The sequence below is a fragment of the Callithrix jacchus genome, chromosome 1, assembly GCF_049354715.1.
Source record: "Callithrix jacchus isolate 240 chromosome 1, calJac240_pri, whole genome shotgun sequence".
Taxonomy (NCBI): domain Eukaryota; kingdom Metazoa; phylum Chordata; class Mammalia; order Primates; family Cebidae; genus Callithrix; species Callithrix jacchus.
In genome coordinates this window covers 73,609,531-73,625,607 of record NC_133502.1, presented here as the reverse complement: position 1 = coordinate 73,625,607, position 16,077 = coordinate 73,609,531, and positions in this window count along the sequence as shown.

The following is a 16,077-nucleotide window of genomic DNA, read 5'->3' as shown; positions in this document are numbered from 1 at the left end:
CTGAGCCATAGGGTGCACAGGCCACCACGGTCCATCCCCTCCACTGTCCCCTCCACCTGCCTGTGGCCTCTGCACTGTTGTGCCCGGTGAGCTCTGATCTTCATCTGTCTGATACACACCTCTGACATTTGACAAGAGTGCCACTGCTTTCTTCCTGAAGTTCTCTTCCCCCTTGGCCTTCATGAAGTCATCCTCCTTGATCCTTCCTCCTCATTCTCCTTGGCTTCTTTCTCCACTTCCCCCCTAAACATTGGCATTTCCCTAAGAGCCAGCTTTCCTTTGCCTTCTGCCACTCTCTCTGATGAATTTATTCAATACCTCTGATTTTTTCAGCTTCCAGCCTCTTCAACCCAGATGTTCCCCGACCTCATCTAGTCATCTTACTCTCTGTTAGACACCACCAACATTGCAAACACCTGGCCAAAGCCCAACTTACCAAATTTCTCCAAAACCTATTTCCCAGCATTCCTGACATAAACAAATAGCACTGGCATCCCTTCCCTCAAGCCACCAAGTTAGAAACTGAGGAGTCCCCATTAGTTTCCTTCTTCCCCCTATTTTTAAGGGCTGTGGCCCCTATACTCTTCGATGAGTCCAGCTTCTCAGACCTCAGTGTCTCTGTCTTTTTCTAAAATCCTTTAATAATTCTATATAAAGTGTCCATTGTGTCACATCTAATAACACACAGTGTTCACCAGCTAAAAATTGCATTCCAAAAATTTCCTAATAATCCTGTTGTTTGCACTTGAAATATACCATCTGGTAGATACTAAGTAATGCAAGATAAGAGTCCCAATTTATTTGATAAAACTTTGTTTAATGCATAATGTATCCAGAGTATGGTCTAACCAAAGACTTAAATCATGCCTTGTGGTTATTTATAATATGGTGTCTTGGGTAACATGGATCCTCAATTGCAAAGATTTTTTTTTTTAACTCTTAGGTTTTGCCTCAGAGGCATGAGGAACCTGGGACTTTATCCAGGGAAGATACTGTTGAGTGTGAAGCTGGTTATGCTGAGAGTGTTACTCATTAATATTCTACACCTTCCTCACAAGAGAGAGCATTTTCTCATGGTTCTAAACCCAGGCTTCTAAACTGAAGGAGCTGAGCAGTGACCCCAGTCTAGTGCTGGTGATAAATGCATTAGGCTGCAAGTAATGCCAGTTTAACGGGGTGTAAACAACCAGCAATGGCTCATTGGCTCAATAGCAATGTCATAGTCTTTTTCAAAATCGTACTATCGTCTCACTGATTTTCTCTATTGTTTTCCTGTTTTCAATTGTTTTCATTTCTCCACTTGTCTCTCTGACTTCCTTTCTACTTCTGCCAGTGCATTTCATTTACTCTCCTATTTCTAGCTTCTTGTGGTGAATGCAGAGGTCATTAAAATGAGATGTTTTCCTTGTATTCATTTCCTATTGCTGCTGCTATAAATCACCACAAATTTGGTAACTTAAACAATACACATTTGTTATCATATCATTGTGGAGGCAGAAGTCTAAAAGGTGTCTCACAGGTTAAAATCGAAGTGTCAGCCCTGCCCCCCGCTTCCAGAAAGCAGCCATTCCAGCATCCAGGAGCACCATGACCCTTGACTTGTGGCTTCCCACTTCAGCTGCAAAGCCAGCAGTGTCAGGTCAAATCTTTTTCATGCTGCCATTTTTCTGGCATTTTCCCTCTTCTTTCTCATTCTTACACTTACAAGGACCCTTGTGGTTACATAGAGTTGCATGGATAATCCAGAACAATCAACCCATTTTGAAGTCAGCTGACTAGCAACATGAATTTCATCTGCCACCTCAACTCCCCTTTGCTGTGTAACATAACATAGTCACAGGTTCTAAGCGTTAAGATGTAGGCTTATTTGCAAGGTCATTATTCTGCCTACCACACTTTTCTACTACCTGCATGTTGTGCTCTAAATTTCCCCCAAAGCACTACATTAACTGCACCAAAAATTTTGATATGTTCTATTTGTATCTTCATTCATTCAAAATGTTTTCTAATTTTCCTTGAAACTACTTTGACTCATGAACTATTTAGAATGTGTTATTCGGTTTCCAGGTGTTGGGGATGTATCAGTCCATTTTCATACTGCTGATAAAGACATACGTGAGACAGGACAATTTACAAAAGAAAGAGGTTTAATGGACTTACAGTTCCCTGTGGCTGGGGAAGCTTCACAGTCATGGTGGAAGGCAAGGAGGAGCAAGTCACATTTTACAGGGATGGTGGCAGGTGAAAAAAGACAGAGCTTGTGCAGGGAAACTCCCATTTTTAAAACCATCACATCTTGTGAGACTTATTAACCATCACAAGAAAAGCACAGGAGAGAGCTGCCCCCTTATTCAATCACGTCCCACTGGGTCCCTCCCACAACACATGGGAATTGTAGAAGTTACAAACCATATAGAGATTTTCTTGATGTCTTCCTGTTATTGATTTCCAGTTTAATTATAGTCAGAGGGCATACTTTGCAGCATTTTCATATGGTCTATCTTGATGAATGCTCCATGGGACCTTGAAAAAAATATGTATTCAGCTGTTACTGGGTGGAGTGTTTGATCAAAGTACTTTCGTTCAAGTTGATTGATGATGTTGTTTAGTTCTTTTATATGCATTTCATGATTTTCTGTTAATATGTTTCATCAGTTACCAAAAGAGAAGTGTTATGTGTCCACCTCTAATTGTGAATTTGTTCATTTCCCCTTTCAGTGCCATCAATATTGCTTCATGTATTTTGAAATTCTGTTGTTATATGCCTACACACTTAGGATTGTCATGGCTTCTTGAGGAATTGATCTTTCTTTTTGGTTTTAAATTTAACAGAGTTTAAGTAAGCAAAGAATTATTCCAAAATTGGGCAGCACCCTAACCAGAATGGATTCAGAGAGACTCCAGGGCTGCCACATGGTCAGATAATATTTACGCACAGAAAAGAAATGTGGTTTTTTAAATCATTATGTAATGTCTCTCTTTATTCCTATTAATTATCATACTCTGACTTCTAATTTGTCTAATATTCCAGTTTTCTACTAATTAGTGTTTATCTGCTACATCTTTTTCCTTTCTTTTACTTTTATTTATTTTTGTTTTTTCGGGTGGAATCTCACTCTGTTGCCAGGCTGGAGTGCAGTGGTGCAATCTCAGCTGACTGTAACCTCTGCTTCCCAAGTAGCTGAGACTACAGGCATGAACCACCACTCCCAGCTAATTTTTTTTCTTTTGTATTTGTAGTAGAGACAGGATTTTACCATGTTGTGCAGGATGTCTCAATCTCTTGACCTCGTGATCCACCTGTCTCAGCCTCCCAAAGTGCTGGGATTATAGGCATGAGCCACTCCATCCAGCCTCCTTTCTTTTACTTTAATTTACCTGTACCACTATATTTTAAATGAATTTCTTGTAGCCCACATTGAATCCTTCTTTAACTGATGTGTTTAAGCCAAATGCATTTAATGTAATTATCAATATTTTGGATTTAGGACTACCACTTTCTCATTGTTTCCTGCTTATTCCATTTGGGTTTTATTCTGCTGTTTCTCTTTTTCTATCTTCTTTTGAATTGTTTGAATATTTTTATAATTCAATAATAGTTAACTTATCTAGTGGGTTTTGGACTATATCTCTTCATACCGTCTTCAGTGGTTGCTCTAGAGATCACAATATGCTTGCCGGTTGTTCACAGCCCACTTAGAGGTATTTTAACACTGAGTGAAAACGTAGAAATCTCATCACCATATACATTCTTGTACCGTCCCCACTTCCTACTATAGTTGTCACATATATCTATAGCCACTGAAAACTCTCATCAGACAATAACTATACTTGGTAACTAATTTTTTTTTTTTTTTTTTTTTTGAGATGGAGTCTAACTCTGTTGCCCAGCTGGAGTACAATGATGCAATCTCGGCTCACTGCAACCTCCGCCTCCCAGGTTCAAGTGATTCTCCTGCCTCAGCCTCCCAAGTATCTGGGACTACAGGCACACATCACCATGCCTGGCTAATTTTTGTATTCTTAGTAGAGATGGAGTTTCACTATGCTGGCCAGGTTGGTCTTAAACTCCTGACCCCAAGTGATCCACCCACCTTGGCCTCCCAAAATGCTGGGATTACAGGCATGAGCCGCCACACCCAACCAATACTTGGTAACTTTTATCTAATGTGTGCCACATTTTGCATTCTCAATCCTGGTTAACTGTATAATTATCCAGAAAGTTGCACAAATTCCAAAATCTCCACCACTATAAACTCTCACCTCAGCATCAAGCCCATGCCCAACCAGCCACAAGTATATTTTATCCAGTTGCAAAAATGCCAGCTCTCTTGCCCACTCCACCACTGAATCAGCATCATAGCCTCACATATTCCAGCTTCCCTCCCAATGTGTTTTCCACACTGTCAATGAAGTCCCATCTCTAACAAAAAATATGGCTAAGCATTAAAACACCTCTAATTAGGCTGGGCGAGGTAGCTCACACCTGTAATCCCAGCACTTTGGGAGGCCAAGTCAGGTGGATTACAATGTCAAGAGATCAAGACCATCCTGGCCAACATAGTGAAACCCCATCTCTACTAAAATACAAAAAAATTAGCTGGGCTTGGTGGCATGCACCTGTAGTCCCAGCTACTCAGGAAACTGAGGCAGAAGAACTGCACAAACCCAGGAGATGGAGGTTGCAGTGAGCCGAGGTCGCACCGCTGCACTCCAGCCTGGCGCCTGGTGACAGGATGAGACTCTGTCTCAAAAAAAAAAAAAAAAAGCACCTCTAATGAAAAGCCACTGTTTTCCCCTTGCTTGCTTGCAAATCTTAGATATGTGCATACTCCTTTCAAGAGAAAAAATAATGTTCTTAAATCTTTAATGTTGTCTTAAATTAAATTATATCATTAGTGTTATTCTTATTTTGTATTTAAATACATTCAAATGAAACCTATATATAAGCACATTATTCTCATACTCTTACTTAACCATAAAAGCAAATATAATTTCATACAAATACAAGCAAAACTATAAAACCAATAATATCATATTAAAGTCATTTATTTAATGTGAATAATGGTGCTGTTTTATTCTAACTAAATGACTGACAAGGATAAAAATGGGACTTCAGGTCCAAATTCATATTTAATGTTTAGTTTTATTTGTTAATGATAATACCATTAAGAATAGCTGGTTAATGAAAGAATAATAAGCTCTTTAAGGCTTTGTTCACTAGTTTTGAACAATCACATCTCATAGTTAACTAAAAATGCCAGCCAGCAATCCTCAAAAATCTCACTTTTATTGAAATGTTCTTGACAAATTAGTCGAGTTGACTTGTTCACTTGAAAATGCAATAGGCGTTTTGCCACTACTTAAATCTACATTAGATTTCTAATGTAATTATTTCTGCAAGTAAAATTAAAAATTCTTCAATAGTTTCTCCAACTCTTTCAGCTGATAAACCATGATGAGGTGAGACAGGGTGTGTCAAGAACATACATTCACAACGTGACTGCGGCATGACAAATGAGACCGGTTCTATGGGTGCTGACAGCTTGATTACCTTGTTCAAGGAGATGACTCTATTTTCACCCTCCTCTTCTCCTTTCAAACTACTGTGAAACCTCTTTATGACATCACTGTGCCTTCCTTGATGTGGAAATGATCCTCAATAGAAAATGCCTGTGGCGCTGGAATCAAGTGAGTGTGGTCTCTGTCCTCTTGGTCTGGTTGGCTCTCCAGATGACCCAGAATAGACCTGTAATATTTCATTTTAAAATATCACCAGTATTAAAAACTGGAAAGAGTACACAGATTTCTGAGAATGGATCCATGGGGGGTCTCCAGTATTCTGCACAGCTCAGTTTGAGAAAGGCTGATTTACAAGATAAATTCTGAGCCCCTAAGTACAGTGGGCGTGGCCCATCTCAAATCAGGATAAATTCTCTATTATTTTTCTCATCTCCACCATCATCCTGAGCATTCCTGTGCTCTTAACACACTGTCTTTCTCACCGGCCATCAAATGCCAGTTCCTTTGTAAATGCTGTTGGTTTGAGCGTCCTTCCACTTCCTTTGCACAAACACATTTACTCACCCACTGAGACGCTTCAGACCCACTCAGTGATGCTCCCTGACTCCCCCACACCCCAAAGCAACACCAGCAATTCCATCCAAGTATCCACATCACCATCTCAGCATCTGGCAGGTGACACCATGCCAATCAAGTCTCCAGTCTTTCATCTCACTAGAATGCTAGCTATTACAGAGAAGAAACGGTGTCTTAATCAGTGTTCATTTTCACAGGCCCAATACAGTTCCTGGAAATGGCAGGAAATATAAATGTGTAATCAGTGGAAAAAATAATGAATACATAAAAGCACTGGAACTGGAGTATGCAAATGGAGGCCTGGGATCTGGCTTACATTTTTCAGTTGTTAGAATGGTAAGCAAGTTCTTTAACATACATTAGTCTCAGCTACAAAGCAGTAACCGCAGTGCCAAGCTTTCCCATGTCACAACAATGCTGCAAGATTCAGAGTCAACTAGCAGTGAAACGTGTGAAAGCATTCCTAAAGCTAACTGTAGAGTGCTAAAAATGAAAAAAAAAAAAAAAAAAAAAAGGCCAGGCGCGGTGCCTCATGCCTGTAATCCCAGCACTTTGGGAGGCCGAGGTGGGTGGATCACGAGGTCAAGAGATTGAGACCATCCTGGTCAACATGGTGAAACCCCGTCTCTACTAAAAACACAAAAAATTAGCTGGGCATGGTGGTGCGTGGGATTACAAATCCCAGCTACTCAGGAGGCTGAGGCAGGAGAATTGCCTGAATGCAGGAGGCGGAGGTTGCGGTGAGCCAAGATCGCACCATTGCACTTTAGCCTGGTAACAAGAGCGAAACTCCGTCTCAAAAAAAAAAAAAGAAAAGATTATTGTGACCATAGCACTATAGGGCTTCTCAAGCACTTTTGAACCTGAGCATCAGGTTTAAATTTAGACTGAGATGAACGGTGGCACTTAGAACAATTTTTAACTTTTTTTTCAGTTAATTTAAAAATCAGATAGTTTCCAGCTAAAAGTCCTAATCCATATATGGCTTTGTATTGGAATATACCTCTCTACTGCTTTATGTTCTATACATGGTACAAATAATTTTTCATTTCAGTTGGTATAATTCTGGATAGGACCCAAGATTACTCACAGCCGCATGGTTCTAAGAACAAAAAACACCCAGCACACAGATAATAGAGTGAAGCCCATGGTGTCAATTGAGAGCTCAATTAGTAAAAGAGGTCAGTGGACCCAGACATAAGTTTCAGGTCTGGTTCTGCCATGTTTTTAGGGGTAACTTCAGGCACATTAATTAATGTCTCTGAGCCTCAGCTTTCTCATCTGTGTCAGGCTTGCTGGGCTATCATGACAATTACAAGAGACAGTGCACATTGTCTATTTCAATAAAATGTCTGTTTCAATGAGATGATGTATCAGATACAGGAGGATAATCTCATTTAAGTATCGAGGACTTGTCTTCCTGGACAAGTTCCTTGGAAAGCCAGTGGAGGAAGAAAGACCCGCATGGGGAAGGGCTTCTGTGAATGTGCTGTGACAACTCGCCTTTGTCTTGCTAAGTGGAGGACCAAGCTGAAGGCAGGGGTTGGACACTTGCTGGATAATAGGGAAAATCTTGAGAAATTGGTCTGGTGAAGGAAAGGAAACAACAAGACAGTAGAATTTTTTATTAAAACATAGAAGTATTTGGCTGGGTGAGGGGGCTCATGTCTGTAATCCCAACACTGTGGGAGGTTGAGGCAGGCGGATCACCTGAGGTCAGGACATTGAGACCAGCCTGGCCAACATGGTGAAACCCCATCTCGACTAAAAAAAATATAAAAATTACCTGGGTGTGGTGGTGCATGCCTGTAATCCCAGCAACTCAGGAGGCTGAGGCAGGAGAATCACACACCCGGGCTGTGGAGGTTGCAATGAGCCGATATGATGCCACCACACTCCAGCCTGCATGGCAGAGACTCCATCTCAAAATTAAATAAATTAAATAAAATTTTAAAAAGAAATAGAAGTATTTAACCACAATCTTTACAAGGGGGTATTGGTGAGTAATATAAACTCTTTCCTTGGCTTTCCCAAAAATTGTGAGGAGAAGTCTGTACCCCCTTCTTCTGAAATAGCATTTGGAAAGGCTGAAGATAGGGCTCACCACCAGAAATTAGATTTCAAGCTCATCCCACCTGTTTACAAGATGAACAAGTGAGACCTACCTAGCTTTATTCTTTCCCATCAAATCATCAGTGTAAAATTTCCCTTCAATGGGCACTTAGATGTCCCTTCTGTCTCCAGCCTCCTCTTCTCTACTTCCAGGAGATCTTTTCATCCTGCTCCTACCACTCCCATTCCTACCCTGAGGTTTCCACTGAAGTCAATGTTAGATGGGTACTTTCCATTTGGGGCCTTCTGCTAAATAAACAGGTCTTCAGCTAGGAAGGCTGGCTGTTTCCTATGGCTTAACTTTGATGTGTTAATATGTACCTGTCTCAAAACCCTTTCAAGAAGAGGAGAAAAAGGGGAGGAAGAGGAGGAAGAAAAGAACTTCCTACTAGCGATGCCTCTCTTACTAATGCTTTGCAGGCTTGTGATCATCTAGGAGATTCCTTGGTGGGCCTGGAGCTGTAACAAGGCCTGCACTGTGGATGCTCTCACAGGCTAGAGGCCACTATTATTATTATCAGTGCTATAACCCTGCTCATATTGGTACAATGAACTTACAGCTTGGAAGTTGCTTTTTCCCTTAGAGGCCTGGCCTTGAAGTTGCCCCAGGAAGGTATCAGGGCCCCCAACATCTGCCCGTCAGCCTCACAGCTGGCGAGCCTAAGAGCTGCTTTGAGGATCAAAGAAATTCTGGGATGATACAAGACTCGCAGATCAAGGAGACTCACCTGTTCTTTCAAAGGGTTTAAAAGAATGCCCTCTTCAGGGAGGCACTGAGGCAAGCAACGCAAGCCCAAGGGGGGTTTCCATTTCAAGATAAATGATGCAAACTGATGCACTGCACACATGGCCAAGGATCCAGAGATGAGCACAGTGCTTGGGAGGCAGCCCAGAGAAGCCCAGGGGCGAGGGTTCTGGGGCCAAGGCTGTTATAAGGTGTCTCTACAACCCAGAGAGACTGTGGAAAGGTGAGAGTGTGAGCAGCAGGAGGAGAAAGAAGAGGGCAAAGGCAGAAAATACAGCGGCATCCTTTGGGGATAGGAAGCAATGCCCTATAAATCACATGTCTTAATGGATGCCATTCTGTCCTCTGCAGGAAAGGCAGGCCTAGCTCGGAGAAACTGCTGACTGCATACAGGAAAATAACTACATTTCTTGTGCTGAATTTACACACCCTTTAAAAAGGAAATGTTAAATGGGGATCTTTTGCCCTTTATTCCCAAGAGACACTGGGCTCACTGGGGCCAACAGCTTTCATCATCTGCGCCACCCAACTCTCCCCCAGGCTGTGACTTCCTCTTTTCAGCAACCGCTGTGCCCAGACAGAGGGAATCAGTGAGTTCACACAATCCGTTGCCTCTCTGTGAGCCAGGCAAGGGGGTATTCATTTCATTTTGACCCAGATCTGTTTGTAGCCACGTCATACAGGGTGAGACTCAGCTCCTCAGCTCTCCTGGCCTAGGATCCTTCCAACATCAGCCAAGCTTAGTTCTTGGGCAGTCTCAGGATGAAGGTGCATTTCCCTCCCTAGGGGAGCTGCTGTGACAACACCAAGAGGACCAAGGCCCCAGACTTTCACCCTCTGCTCTCCTCCCCGAAGCCCAGGCCTCTCTCCTCACCTCATGTTCCCAGGGCACTGCTGCAGGGTCTGACTGCCGAACTCTTTTCCCATCAGGAAGACAGAAAGAGGGAAAGAAGGAAAAGGCAATGTGCCCTCCTTAAAGCCATCTTTTTCATCAGGCCTGGCTGGTGGCAAGGAGGCTCAGAGATGCCATCCCTTTATGTGGGCATGTGACCACATGGAATGACACTAGGTTCTGTTCCCAGAGAAGAAGAGAAGCGTGGATATGGGGTGGTGGCTCCTCTCCCTCTTCCTTTCCCTGCCTTTCCAATGGGGAAGTGAAGTCATTTATCAGTGAGCTAGTCATTTATCAGTTTGGCTACAGGAAGTATTTACTGAGTCCACGCACTGGCTGAAACATCCAAGTAAGCCATTGAGCCTATTGATGTGAAAAGAAATACTTTATCTTTTCTAAGGCAAGGCAGATCTTCCCCAAGCCCACATGTACTAAGTGGAAAGATCAGCATCAGTCATATCTCATGGCTCCTTCCCCATCCCTTGAGTTATTGAATGCTTACACTGCCCACAGAAATGAGCAAGAAGCCACACTCTGTTTCCCTTCAAAGCAGCAGCGCCCGGGTTCTCCCTGCAAGCTTGCCAGCAAGTCAGAGTTGGCTGGCCTCCTGGAGCTCTTCCAAATTCTGCTTAGGCTCTTTTCCTAGATTCCTGGCAATCTCTCTTTCTGTTCAGCCCTAAAACACAACAAGCTATTAGTTGATTTTTGGGCAAAGGAGCCCAGAGCATAGACACAGACTCCCCTGCTCCTCCTGAGGGGGAAAGAGATGTTACCTTTCATTCTCTTAGCCGGGAGACCCCAGTAGCAGGAACATAAACCTCAATTTGTTTCTCAGAAAATTCATCCTGCTATAGACATTTCTACTTAATTCTGTGGTGCTTTTTCTTCCTTTGAGACAGAGTCTAACTCTGTGGCCCAGGCTGGAGTGCAGCGGCACGATCTCGGCTCACTGCAACTTTCTCCTCCCAGGTTCAAGTGATTCTCCTGCCTCAGCCTCCCAAGTAGCTGGGATTACAGGCAGTGCCACCACGCTTAGCTAATTTTTGTATTTTTACTAGAGATGGGATTTTACCATGTTGGCCAGGCTAGTCTTGAACTCCGGACCTCAGGTGATCCACCTGCCTCAGTCTCCCAAAGTGCTGAGATTACAGGCATGAGCCACCACCATGCCCAGCCTGTGGTACTTCTAAATGTACATTTTGACAATTTACAAACAACTTTTAGGGTAAATAAGATTGGTCTTGAATTTTCTAAAAGAAGTGATATTTAAGCCATTCACTTTCAAAATGACCAATTTCTTGTTTCCCTCTCCCAATTCAGGAAATGTGTATGTCTAACCTCTCAGGTTTGCTTGGCACAGTCCTAAATCAAAGATGTGGACCAGGAAAATCCCATGGGAGTACGCAAGGCTGGCGTCCAGGACTCCTTCATGCTTAGGGAAAGTGGCTGCCGCGAATTTAGGCGTGAAAGTTTGAAAATAAAAAGCACGCACAGACCTACTCCAGGACAAATGGCTTGCTCAGTCTTTCCAACTCCTTATGGCCAATCCGTAGAAGGAAGGGCCAGAATATTCCAGAAAAGTTCTGCACCAAAAAAAAGAAAATGATGATCATTGCCATTTCTTGGTGCTGAGGCAAAGAGATTGGTTATCTCTGTCTGCAGATTCCCTCATCCCCGGCCAGGGTTTGGTTTGAAGAAGATGCATTGCCTAATTTTTATATGGAGACAGAAGCATTCCTGTACTGCTCAAATCCTACCAGAGTCCCCCTGTGGGATGTTTTTTCACAAGGATTTAGGTCAAGCCTGATTAATCTCTAATAATTTGGTTACTTGAGTTACTCCTGGTTACCTCTCCTTTCAGACACCTGAGACTGGGAGGAGCTTCCTGCTGAACCAAGCCATGAACTTCCAATCCAATGGGTGGCCTTGGTGGGGTAGTGGAGAGTGTGGCTGCCTTCCACAAAGAGTGCCAGGCAGATACTCTCATATGCTGGCTGTGATTTTTTTTAAATATTTTCTGGATATGTCTTGGTATTGAGCATTTAGACATATAATATATTACAAGAAGCAGAACTTTGAGTCATCCCCATCTGATGAGAATCCTTCATGTACATGGTGCTCATTATTTGGCAACTGGATCGCATCCACATCTTTGCGATGACTAACACATATCTTTTCCAAATAAATCATTTAGCAGATGTTAGGCAGTTCTGGCAAGTTTCGGTTAAGATCCACTTTGCAAAAATCAGCCCATTTGCAATGGAAGCCTGGCTGACTAGTGAAGGCAGATGCTCTTAAGTGAAGAAAATAGCCTCATTCAAAATTTAAGAACAATGAAGTTCATTTCTGAAATACTTTGTAAGTTCAAAAGTGTGCGAGTGCATGAAGCAATTACATGGCTTACACACATGCACACGCGCGCGCACACATGCACACGTACACACACGTGCGTGCACGCGCACACACAAACGTGCACACATGTACATGAGTGCACGCGCGCACACGTACATGTGTGCACACACATACATAAACACGCACACACACACGAGCACGCACATACTCGCACGCACGCACACACACACACATACACACGCGGACATACACGCACACGCACACACTCACACACGCGCATATGCGTGCGCACGCACGCACACATATACACACACACACCACTGAGGTTTAAATAACTAACTCGGTGTTTCTTCCGACTAAACACAATTTGAAGTATCCCTAATTCATTTTCTCCCTACAGCGAACAAAATCAAACACCCTTTTTAAATCCTGAATCTAGAGGAAGTAGGCTAGATCTCTTTAGCCAACTGGCAAATGGGGCCTTTCTTCCTGGTGGGCCTTTGTAGCCACGTAGTCCCTTCCCCTGGGAGACGCCCTGGCCCTCACTGCCATTGGTTAAATGCAGTGGCTACTACAGACCTCTGATCCCTCTTCACCAGAAGCAGCCCTTGATCTTGGACAACTTGAAGACAGTCTTAAGTTTACGGCAGCATGGAGAGAAAGCCCTTCTAGGTCAGAGCTGCTGTTTCCTGCATTGATCCAGAGGCTGCATGGCTCTGCTCAGTGCCCAAGGAAGGCAAGCGGAACTGGCTGAAGCTTTCAGGCCAATAAGTGGGAGACTGTTGAGAACCCACTTCTGCTGTTCTCAAATCAACAGTCCCTCCATTACCTTGGCTCTACCACACAACAGCTAAGAAAGCAGCAGTGTGCGCTCAAAAACATTCAGGATGTTTGTTTTGTTTTGTTTGAGGAGTTTCGCTCTTGTTACCCAGGCTGGAGTGCAATGGTGCGATCTTGGCTCACTGAAACCTCCGCCTCCTGGGTTCAAGCAATTCTCCTGCCTCAGCCTCCTGAGTAGCTGGAATTACAGTCACGCGCCACCATGCCCAGCTAATTTTTTGTATTTTGAGTAGAGACGGGGTTTCACCATGTTGACCAGGATGGTCTCGATCTCTTGACCTCGTGATCCACCCGCCTCGGCCTCCCAAAGTGCTGGGATTACAGGCGTAAGCCAACGTGCCTGGCCCAGGATGTTTTTTTAAAAATGTTAAAACATTCACAGGGGAGGTTTTGCTGTGTTACACGGGCCGACGTTTCATATTATCTTCATGCTTTCCAAGATTGTACTTGGGGTGGATAAGCCTCCTGATCTGGTTTCAATCCAAGGTCCAGGATATGTGTTTTCCCCTTAACTGTGATCATGAGCGGAGCCAGTGAAGCATGATGGGCATAGGCACACACATGCCATCTCCCATGTGCATGAAAATCAGAGAATGAAAGGAACATGATTCTCCACCCTGATAACACCCAGGGGCTCTGCCAGCTTTGCGATGCTCTCACTTGACTCTCAGGAACATTTTCAGACCACCAGGGCATTCTTTTAAAGTAAACAGACAGCAAAGGCAGCCTGGTGAGTGAGTTGGCTGGCGGCACCCTCCCGCCCACGTCGGTTCAGAGGTTCAACATCCACTCACAGCCTCATTTAAAGGCTCCAAGCACAGAAAGCCTTCAAGGTGCTGGAGACATAATGGTCAACAAAACAGCGTCCTGAACCTCAACACCATCCAGGCTAACAGAGAGACCCACAAACCAACTTTAATGCAGCATGGCAAGTACTAAAAGAGGGGCAAGACGAGCAAGCTGCCTGATGAATGACACCACGAACCCTTTCCAAGTAGCTGGAGTTGGAATCTCAGAGCCCTTAATGTCCCCGACATCTCCAGGGCCCAGAGCTGTCATTCCCTGTGACTGTCAGGAAAACAGACATCCACACTATGACCATTCAGTGTGAAAGCTCCAGCTCCTTCTGCTCTCTGGCAAAGCTGCTTTCTCCATTGTGCTGTGATGCAGAAGGGCAGCCTGAGCTGGGTGGCTCTGCAGAGAGCATGCCCAGTTTGTCTAGCTGCACCTGGCCCAGGAGCCCAGGGTAGGACAGCTGCCTCTGTCCTGAAGCCCCCTCCCCACCATGCATGGCACTCAAGGGTGCCACAGCACAACTAAGAGGGCTGCCTGCCCTATCAGGATCAAAGATATCCCCACATCAAGAGCGGTGATGCCCGTGCTAAGACGGGCAAGCTAGAAGGAGCTGATTAGGTCAGGGGATATGCCAGGTGAGAACACCCCAGGCAGAAGGGGGCCAGGCTGGTGTGTGGGGTTCAAGACTCATTCAATATAGCAAACACATCCTGGGGGAGGTAAATGGAGAAAGACGCAGCTGCAGACACGAGCACAGACAGACACAAGGAAGCCATAGGGAAGAGCGTGGGATATCCCAACTAGGAACCAGGCACTGTCCCAGCTCTGGGGAAGGCTCTCCAAAAAGGAGGCAACATCCCTGCATTCTGGAGTAGCCAGGCCTGTGGCAAACTGTCAACTAATAAACATCTGACATAGAACTTATGGGGTGTGGAGAGTAAGCAGAGAGCTGAAGGCGTAAAGGGGACGGCCAGGCTGGATGAGGAGATAAAATGAGCTTGTGGCTCTTATTCTTAAGTATTAGTGGTTTTGTTATTTTTGTTCTTTTTAAGGTGAATACTATATTCAAATTCCCTTATCTGGGTTTTTCGTCCAGCATCCCTTTACTTCCACTCCAGGAATCAAGGAGACAATTGCAAAGGGCTCCCCTGGCTCTCTGCTCCCTGCCCTGCTCCTGTCTCTAGTGTGGTCAAGGTTGTGAGTGTGCTATTCGTCTGTCACCAGGGTAAGCCCTCATGCCTTGTCCAGGGCTTGATTGCAATGAGGAAAACAGAACGGGGGCCCGCTGTGATGATGACCACCAGTGTTGGGCACCACAGGCCAAGGGGCTCACCAGGGTGGATTCTCCTTCTGCAAGTCCCATGAGTCAAACCCATGTCCTGGGTATCAGTTGCCCAAAATCACACCCCGCACTTTAACGATTTGTAATTTTTCATAGTTTCTGGATGCTTGGTTCCCTTTCAAAGTGCCTGGATAGCAAGAACTCTGGGGCTCTGGGGCTCAACTTTGGCTTATTCCATTGCACAGAAATCCCTTCTCCATGCGAGCACTGGTGCCACATAAGTTCTGGAAACTGTGCATGTTGGTGAGGGTCGAGCTCCCCCAACTGCCCCGTTGCCCCACAGCATCACCAGCTGGTTGGCCACACATCCTCACTTCTCCATTTGGTATTGGCTTATTGCCGAGGAGACAACCTCATGCCTATGGTTTCCTAAGAGGCTCAGAGTCAGCCAGAACTCAGCAACAGCCTGTATCCTGGGGAAGCTGCAGCCTACCTTCAGCTCGGGTTGAGCTGTGGGGTCTCATCATCAGCCCTTTCCCGCACATTGTGCCAGCGGAGTGGTGGCTGCTGTCTATAGGCAGGGATCAGATTTCTAGTGGGGAGTGAGGCTGACCGTACAACTACCCCCGAACACATGCACGCAGAGACACACGGTCCTGGGGACTGAGTCCTGCACACATAGGGAGAATCTGGTCTCTGGACTCCAAGCAAAGGCAGACCACATGACCTTGAAGAGCTGCAAGAGACCTGCAACTCCTCTGCTCCTTTTGAATGCAGCCTTATGATTGGATCAGCTTCAGAAACGTCCATGTCTGGAGGACATTGTCTTCAAGTGAGTACCTGAGCAACAGAGGCGCCATGCTGCCTGGCATGGTGGTGCAGGTCCCATGTAGGCTGTGGTTGCGGGTTGTTTCCAGCAGCTTGAGGACAGCTCTGGGAGCTGGGACAGCCTTGAACATA